The following is an 8,909-nucleotide window of genomic DNA, read 5'->3' as shown; positions in this document are numbered from 1 at the left end:
TTTCGATCTATCCCTATAGATCTTAATGCCTAGAATGTAAGCAGCTTCTCCTAGGTCCTTCATAGAGAAACTATTATTCAAGTAATCCTTTATGCTCTCCAAAAACTCCACGTTGTTTCCAATCAGCAATATGTCATCCACATATAATATTAGAAACGCCACAGAGCTCCCACTCACTTTCTTGTAAATACAAGATTCTCCAACCACTTGTATAAACCCAAATGCTTTGATCACCTCATCAAAGCGTTTATTCCAACTCCGAGATGCTTGCACCAGTCCATAAATGGATCACTGGAGCTTGCACACTTTGTTAGCATTTTTAGGATCGACAAAACCTTCGGGTTACATCATATTCAACTCTTCCTTAAGGAAACCGTTAAGGAACGCCGTTTTGACATCCATCTGCCAGATTTCATAATCGAAAAATGCAGCTATTGCTAACATGATTCTGACGGACTTAAGCATCGCTACGGGTGAGAACGTCTCATCGTAGTCAAATCCTTGAAGTTGTGAAAAACCCTTTGCCACAAGTCGATCTTTATAAACGGTCACATTACCGTCAGCGTCCGTCTTCTTCTTAAAGATCCATTTGTTCTGAATAGCCTTGCGGCCTTCAGGTAGTACTTTCAAAGTCCACACTTTGTTTTCATACATAGATCCTATCTCGGACTCCATGGCCTCCAGCCATTTTTTGGAATCCGGGCCCACCATTGCTTCTTCATAATTCGCAGGCTCATTGTTGTCTAACAACATAATCGATAAGACAGGATTACCGTACCACTCTGGAGTAGTACGCGGTCTCGTCGACCTGCGAGGTTCGACAGGAACTTGATCCGGAGTTTCATGATCATCATCATTAACTTCCTCCTCAACCGGCGTCGCAACGACAAGGGTTTCCCCTTGCCCTGCGCCACCATCCAAAGGGATGAGAGGTTCCACAACCTCATCAAGTTCTATCTTCCTCCCACTCAATTCTCTCGAGAGAAACTCCTTCTCGAGAAAAGCTCCGTTCTTAGCAACAAACACTTTGCCCTCGGATTTGAGATAGAAGGTATACCCAACTGTCTCTTTTGGGTAACCTATGAAGATGCACTTTTCCGTTTTGGGTTCCAGCTTTTCAGGCTGAAGCTTTTTGACATAAGCATCACATCCCCAAACTTTAAGAAATGACAACTTTGGTCTTTTGCGATACCACAGTTCGTATGGTGTCGTCTCAACGGATTTTGATGGTGCCCTATTTAAAGTGAATGCAGCTGTTTCTAATGCATAACCCCAAAACGATAACGGCAAATCGGTAAGAGACATCATAGATTGCACCATCTCTAATAAAGTACGATTACGACGTTCGGACACACCATTACGCTGTGGTGTTCCAGGCGGTGTCAACTGTGAAACAATTCCACACTGTCTTAAGTGAGCACCAAACTCGAAACTCAGATATTCACCCCCACGATCAGACGGTAGGAACTTGATCCTCTTGTTATGATGATTTTCTACTTCACTCTGAAATTGCTTGAACTTTTCAAATGTTTTAGACTTGTGCTTCATCAAGTAGACATAACCATATCTACTCAAATCGTCAGTGAAGGTGAGAAAATAACGATATCCGCCGCGTGCCTCCACACTCATCGAACCACACACATCGGTATGTATGATTTCCAACAAGTCACTTGCACGCTCCATTGTTCCGGAGAACGGAGTTTTAGTCATCTTGCCCATGAGGCATGGTTCGCACGTGTCAAGTGAATCAAAGTCAAGTGACTCCAAAAGTCCATCAGTATGGAGTTTCTTCATGCGCTTTACAGCAATATGACCTAAGCGGCAGTGCCATAAAAACATGGCGTTATCATTGTTAAATCTAACTCTTTTGGTCTCAATGTTATGTATATGTGTATTATCACTATCAAGATTCAATATGAACAATCCTCTCACATTGGGTGCATGACCATAAAAGATATTACTAATGGAAATAGAACAACCATTATTCTCTGACTTAAACGAGTAACCGTCTCGCAATAAACAAGATCCAGATATAATGTTCATGCTTAACGCAGGCACTAAATAACAATTATTTAAGTTCATAACTAATCGTGATGGTAACTGAAGTGAAACTGTGCCGACGGCGATTGCGTCAACCTTGGAACCATTTCCCACGAGCACCGTCACTTCATCCTTCGCCAGCCTTCGCTTATTCCGCAGTTCCTGCTTCGAGTTGCAAATATGAGCAACAAAACCGGTATCGAATACCCATGCACTATTATGAGAGATGGTTAAGTACACATCAATAACATGTATATCAAATATACCTGATTTTTCTTTGGCCGCCTTCTTATCAGCCAGATACTTGGGGCAGTTGCGCTTCGAGTGACCCATACCCTTGCAATAATAGCACTCCGTTTCAGGCTAAGGTCCAGCTTTGGGTTTCTTCGTCGGATTGGGAACAGGCTTGCCGCTCTTCTTTGAATTACCCTTCTTTCCTTTGCCGTTTCTCTTGAAACTAGTGGTCTTATTCACCATCAACACTTGATGCTCTTTACGGAGTTCTGACTCTGCGACTTTCAGCATCGCGAACAACTCGCCGCGTGACTTGTTCATCCCTTGCATGTTGTAGTTCAACACAAAGCCCTTATAGCTTGGCGACGGTGATTGAAGAATTCTGTCAGTGATAGCCTCTTGCGGGAGTTGAATCCCCAGCTCAGCTAGATGGTTTGAGTACCCAGACATTTTGAGCACATGTTCACTGACAGACGAATTCTCCTCCATCTTGCAAGCATATAATTTATCGGAGGTCTCATACCTCTCAATCCGGGCGTTCTTCTACAAGATAAACTTCAACTCCTGGAACATCTCAGATGCTCCATGACGCTCAAAGCGACATTGAAGTCCCGTCTCTAAGCCATACAAGACTGCACATTGAACTACTGAGTAGTCCTCCTTACGTGTTAACCAAGCGTTCTTAACATCTTGGTCAGTTGTAGCGGGTGGTTCATCTCCTAGCGCAGCATTTAGGACATAATCCTTCTTCCCAGCTTGCAGGAGCAACTTAAGATTATGAGCCCAGTCTACAAAGTTTCTTCCATCATCTTTCAACTTAGCTTTCTCTAGGAACGTATTAAAATTCAGGGTGACTGTCGCGTGAGCCATGATCTACAACACAAATATATTCAAAGTGGACTTAGACTATGTTCAAGATAATTAGAGTTTAACTTAATCAAATACGTTCTAAACTCCCACTCAAAAAGTACATCTCTCTAGTCATTTGAGTGGTTCATGATCCAATTCCACTAGCTCAAGTCCGATCATCACGTGAGTTGAGGATAGTTTCAGTGGTAAGCATCCTTATGCTAATCATATCAACTATATGATTCATGGTCGACCTTTCGGTCTCATGTGTTCCGACGCCATGTCTGCACATGCTAGGCTCGTCAAGCTTAACCCGAGTGTTCCGCGTGTGCAACTGTTTTGCACCCGTTGTATGTGAACGTTGAGTCTATCACACCCGATCATCACGTGGTGTCTCGAAACGACAAACTGTAGCAACGGTGCACAGTCGGGGAGAACACAATTTCGTCTTGAAATTTTAGTGAGAGATCACCTCATAATGCTACCATCGTTCTAAGCAAAATAAGGTGCATAAAAGGATTAACATCACATGCAATTCATAAGTGACATGATATGGCCATCATCACGTGCTTCTTGATCTCCATCACCAAAGCACCGGCATGATCTTCTTGTCACCGGCGCCACACCATGATCTCCATCAACGTGTCGCCATCGGGGTTGTCGTGCTACTCATGCTATTACTACTAAAGCTACATCCTAGCAATATAGTAAACGCATCTACAAGCACAAACGTTAGTTTAAAGACAACCCTATGGCTCCTGCCGGTTGTCGTACCATCGACGTGCAAGTCGATATTAACTATTACAACATGATCATATCATACATCCAATATATCACATCACATCGTTGTCCATATCACATCATAAGCATACCCTGCAAAAACAAGTTAGACGTCCTCTAATTGTTGTTGCATGTTTTACATGGTGACCATGGGTATCTAGTAGGATCGCATCTTACTTACGCAAACACCACAACAGAGATATATGAATTTCTATTTAACCTCATCCAAGGACCTCCTCGGTCAAATCCGATTCAACTAAAGTTGGAGAAACCGACACTCGCCAGTCATCTTTGAGCAATGGAGTTGCTCGTAGCGATGAAACCAGTCTCTCGTAAGCGTACGAGTAATGTCGGTCCGAGCCGCTTCGATCCAACAATACCGCGGAATCAAGAAAAGAGTAAGGAGGGCAGCAAATCGCACATCACCGCCCATAAAAACTTTTGTGTTCTACTCGAGATGACATCGACGCATGAACCTAGCTCATGATGCCACTGTTGGGGAACGTCGCATGGGAAACAAAAAATTTCCTACGCGCACGAAGACCTATCATGGTGATGTCCATCTACGAGGGGGATTTCAAATCTACGTACCCTTGTAGATCGCACAGCAAAAGCGTTAATAAACGCGGTTGATGTAGTGGAACGTCCTCACGTCCCTCGATCCGCCCCGCGAACCGTCCCACGAACCGTCCCGCGATCCGTCCCATGATCCGCTCCGATCTAGTGCCAAACGGACGGCACCTCTGCGTTCAGCACACGTACAACTCGATGATGATCTCGGCCTTCTTGATCCAGCAAGAGAGACGGAGAGGTAGATGAGTTCTCCGGCAGCGTGACGACGCTCCGGAGATTGGTGGTGATCTAATCTCAGTAGGGCTCCGTCCGAGCTCCGCAGAAACGCGATCTAGAGGAAAAACCGTGGAGGTATGTGGTCGGGCTGCCGTGGAAAAGTTGTCTCCAATCAGCCTAAAACCTCCGTATATATAGGTGGGAGGGGAGGGGCCTTGCCTTGAGGCTCAATGAGCCCCAAGGGGGTCGGCCAAAGGGGGGAGGAGGATTCCTCTTCCAATCCTAGTCCAACTAGGATTGGAAGGTGGAGTCCTTCCCTTCCTTCCCACTTCCCCTTTTTTGTCTTTTCTCTTTGATTTTCTTATCTCCTTGCGCAGGGGTGAAAGTCTGTTATATCGACTAGAGGGGGGGGGGTTGAATAGGAGATTTTTAGAATTTCATCACTGAGGAAATTCCTCACTGATGACTAACTTACAGCTAAAACAATAAAGAATCAGGTGTGCAAAGTTTCACTACAACAGTTTTTCAGTATGAGGAATGTGAAAACAGATTGCACAATAACCAGGCACGCAGAAAACAGATGAGGATTAACTTGCATGAAGAATTTGGGGTTGAGGAATTTCAGAGAAAGTCTTCAGCAAATTCTTCAAACAGTGACAGTGAAAATCATCAACACATAATCTGAGGAATATAGAGACTTCAGGAATTAGAACCCGTTTCACAACGAAGACAGTAGTTGATGACCCAGTTCCAACTACTGTGACAGTTGTACATCTGGTTTGGAGCGGCTTGGTATTGAAACCAAAAGACACACAGTCCCTGGACATACAGTCCCTACCGTATTCTCCTTGGGCTAAGAACACACAGTCCTCGCCCAACACTCGTGGTAAGTCTTCAGGGCAGACTTCCAAACCCTCACAAACTTGGTCACCCGGCGATCCACAATTGACTACTGGATTGCTCTAGACCATGACGCCTAACCGTCTGGAGGATGCACAGTCCTCAAAGGTAAAAGGCTTTAGTCCCACACAGGAACAACTTCTTCAGTGATGCTCAATCACTTGGTTCTCGGTTTGTGGTTTGGTGTTTGGGGGTATTTCCTCACTGATGAATTACTCTCGAAGACTCTGAGGAATTTGGGTTGCTCTTATGACAAGTGTCAGTTTCTAACGGAGCAGCCAACCAGCTAATGGTTGTGGGGGCCGGCTATTTATAGCCTGGGAGCATCCCGACATGATTTGACATTAATGCCCTTAACTAATATGACCGTTGGTGTGGATAAGACCAATGATGTGGCGTGGCTATCGAAACGGTCGGGACCCTCAACTGTGAGAGTCCTCATGTCACTCATATTACTCACTTGAGGCTTTTGGTAGGATTAGGCTTGGGTTGAGCATCATGAGGAAATTCATTCCAATGTGTTACCTCGACCCCTTTTAACAGTATGGTGTTCCTATTACTCAAGTGTGAAGGAAACAAAATAGAAAGAGTAAATCTTCATGCTTCAAAGTCTTCAGAATGATTTTCTTCAGGACACACCGAATTCCTTAATTTCAATATCTTCATGAGGAATATCAATTTCATCGCAAGTTCTTCGCGATTCAAATCTTCAGCTTCAGACCAATTTCTTCAACCGAAGATATACATTTTTAGGGGTCGATATTCATCGAATATTTCAAAATCCTCAGCGACTTATAGATCCCGTGTACACTCATGAACACATTAAATACTTAACCTATAAGTCTTCAAACCACCAAAATCACTAAGGGGCACTAGATGCACTTACAATCTCCCCCTTTTTGGTGGTTGATGACAATTAGGTTAAGTCTTCAACATGGATAAAAATATGAAGTGTAAATACTCATTTGAGGAATTTGAAATCAAGATTCAGAGAGACTCCTCCTGAAGATGTACATTTCTTGAGGAGTTTGCTTTTCACAGCAAATGCACATTGATGATTTATATCATGGAGATCTCCCCCTGAGCCTTGTAAATCATGCATACATATGACATATAGTATGAAGAAATTGAAGATGCATGATGACAAATGATATCTGACGAATTCCAGCATGCGTGCATTAAAATTTTGAGGAATAAGCATGCGAAGAAAAACGTTCAAAAGCGTCAGAGTACCATCGGGCTTAAGTTACAACTCATTACATAAATACTTCAGAAGAGCCAAGAGTTTGTAACTTAAATATAGTTCATAAGCCCCAAAATATCCTGCGTGAAGACTAACTCTCAAGTTTCTCCCCCTTTGTCATCAAGTGACAAAAAGGGACAAACTGAGGACTAACGCCCGTGAAATCTTCACTCCTTGGCAGTTGATGAAGACGCGTGAGGATTCTTGGGAGCAGTCTTCTTCCTTGGACCGGTGGCAGTGTCTCGTTGTTCTTCATCAGATTCAGCAGTGCGGAATGAAGAAAAAGAACTGTCCTCAAGGTATGGAACTGGAACTGTCCTGAATTTCTTCTTGGGTGGCCACGACCAGTCAAAGTCGCGCACAAACTCCAATTCTTCAAGTTCTCCCGGAGTCTTCAGATGAGCAAGTGTAGCCCAGGTGCGATCAAAAACCTCATGAAGATAATGATGGTTAAGCTTCACATCATTCTGCGTTTCATTGAGGGTTTTCACAATGGCGCCGAACTGGCGTTTGACCCACTTGTGATTTCGATCCACCTTCTGGTGAAGACTGAGAAGAAGCTCTCTGGTATTCAGCACACGAGGAGCAACAGGGCTTGGAGGATGAGTCTCAGTATCATCCCATGAAGAATATGCTTCGGGCTCTCTGAACTGGCCATAAAGGGGCCTACGACCTTCATCAATGACAGACTTGCCTTTTCCTTCAACAGGCTCAAAAGTCTTCTTGTTGACCCTGATAGGAGGCATATAACCAACATGGTTGTTGAAATCAGCGTGAAAGTTGATGACTGTCCTTGTCCTGATGAATCTCATGATCCATGGAGCATATATCTTGTGGTCAAAAGGACACATTGCATTGTCGGCCAAAGTCCTCAAGAAGAAATCATGGATGTTGATAGGAATACCATGAATGATGTTGAAGAGGATATTCTTCATGATGCCTACGACATCTTCCTCATCATCATGGCCCTTGATCAGCGCAAGAACACTGCAGAGGATTGTGTAAACAGTCCTTGGTTCATATTTGAGCTCATGGATGAGGAAAGTCGTTCTTGGTGGGTTTCCTTTAGCCAAAGGCTTCATGAGGACTTCCATCATCTTGTTATGCAGCTCACGTTCATCATAAAGCTTCATGGCTTGCTCTGAGGGAATTGAAACTGGCAGTTCACGCAGTAGCTCAATGGCAGGAGCCTTGTGGTGTGTTGTTTGCGTCATCCAGTCAAACACCCAGGTGTTGATGTCTGCGGGATCTCCAGATATGTGAAGAGTGGCATAAAATTGAAGAATAAGCTCACTCTTCCAATCACAGATATCTGAGCACATTGGGAGGAGTCCAGCTTCATGAAGGACGTTGAGGACTGGAGCCATGCATGGTATTTCTTCAAGCTCAACATGAGGAACATGCTTGTGCTGGAAAATCTTGTTTCTTCCACACAACACAGAGGCATAGTAATTGAGTTGTGTCCTTGTCCAAAACTTCAGATGCCTGGTTTGAGGCTTGTCATAGGGATTTTCGCTGATGAAGAACATGCGTTCTTCAAAGAAGGACTCCTTTTGAAACTTTGGCCACTTTGAGAACGGCTGACGCTGCATGGGCTGAAGGTTTGGCTGTTGGACCTCAGGGGAGACAACAATTGCAGACTCTGGGTTGAGGTCGACGAAGGCATTGTCTTGGTCGGGTGCATTTTCCTCAGCATGGTCCTCAGGGTGAGGTATTTCATCTGCTTGAGCTTCAGGCTGAGGAGCATGCTCTTGTTGCGCTTCAGGCTGAGGAATGGGATCTGGCTGAGCTTTAGGCTGAGGAATGTCGTCAACTGGAGCATCCTGTTGAGGGTGTTGCTCCGGAGGAGGAATGGGTTCATCCTGAGCCTCAGTTTGAGGATCTTGCTCAGGTGGAGGAGTTGGGTCAACCTGATCCTCAGGTTCAGGATTTTGCTTAGGACTCCGACTTTCATCAGCTTGAGGATTTTCACTTTGTTCTTCCTCAGCTTGCTTGGTGACGGAGCCAGATTCATCAGCTGGTGCAGCTGATCCTTGTGCAGTTTCTGCATGAGGAATGGAAGGTTGAGGAGTGT

This window comes from Hordeum vulgare, chromosome 1H (genome assembly GCF_904849725.1).
Source record: "Hordeum vulgare subsp. vulgare chromosome 1H, MorexV3_pseudomolecules_assembly, whole genome shotgun sequence".
Lineage (NCBI taxonomy): Eukaryota > Viridiplantae > Streptophyta > Magnoliopsida > Poales > Poaceae > Hordeum > Hordeum vulgare.
This window is presented reverse-complemented; position numbering follows the sequence as displayed.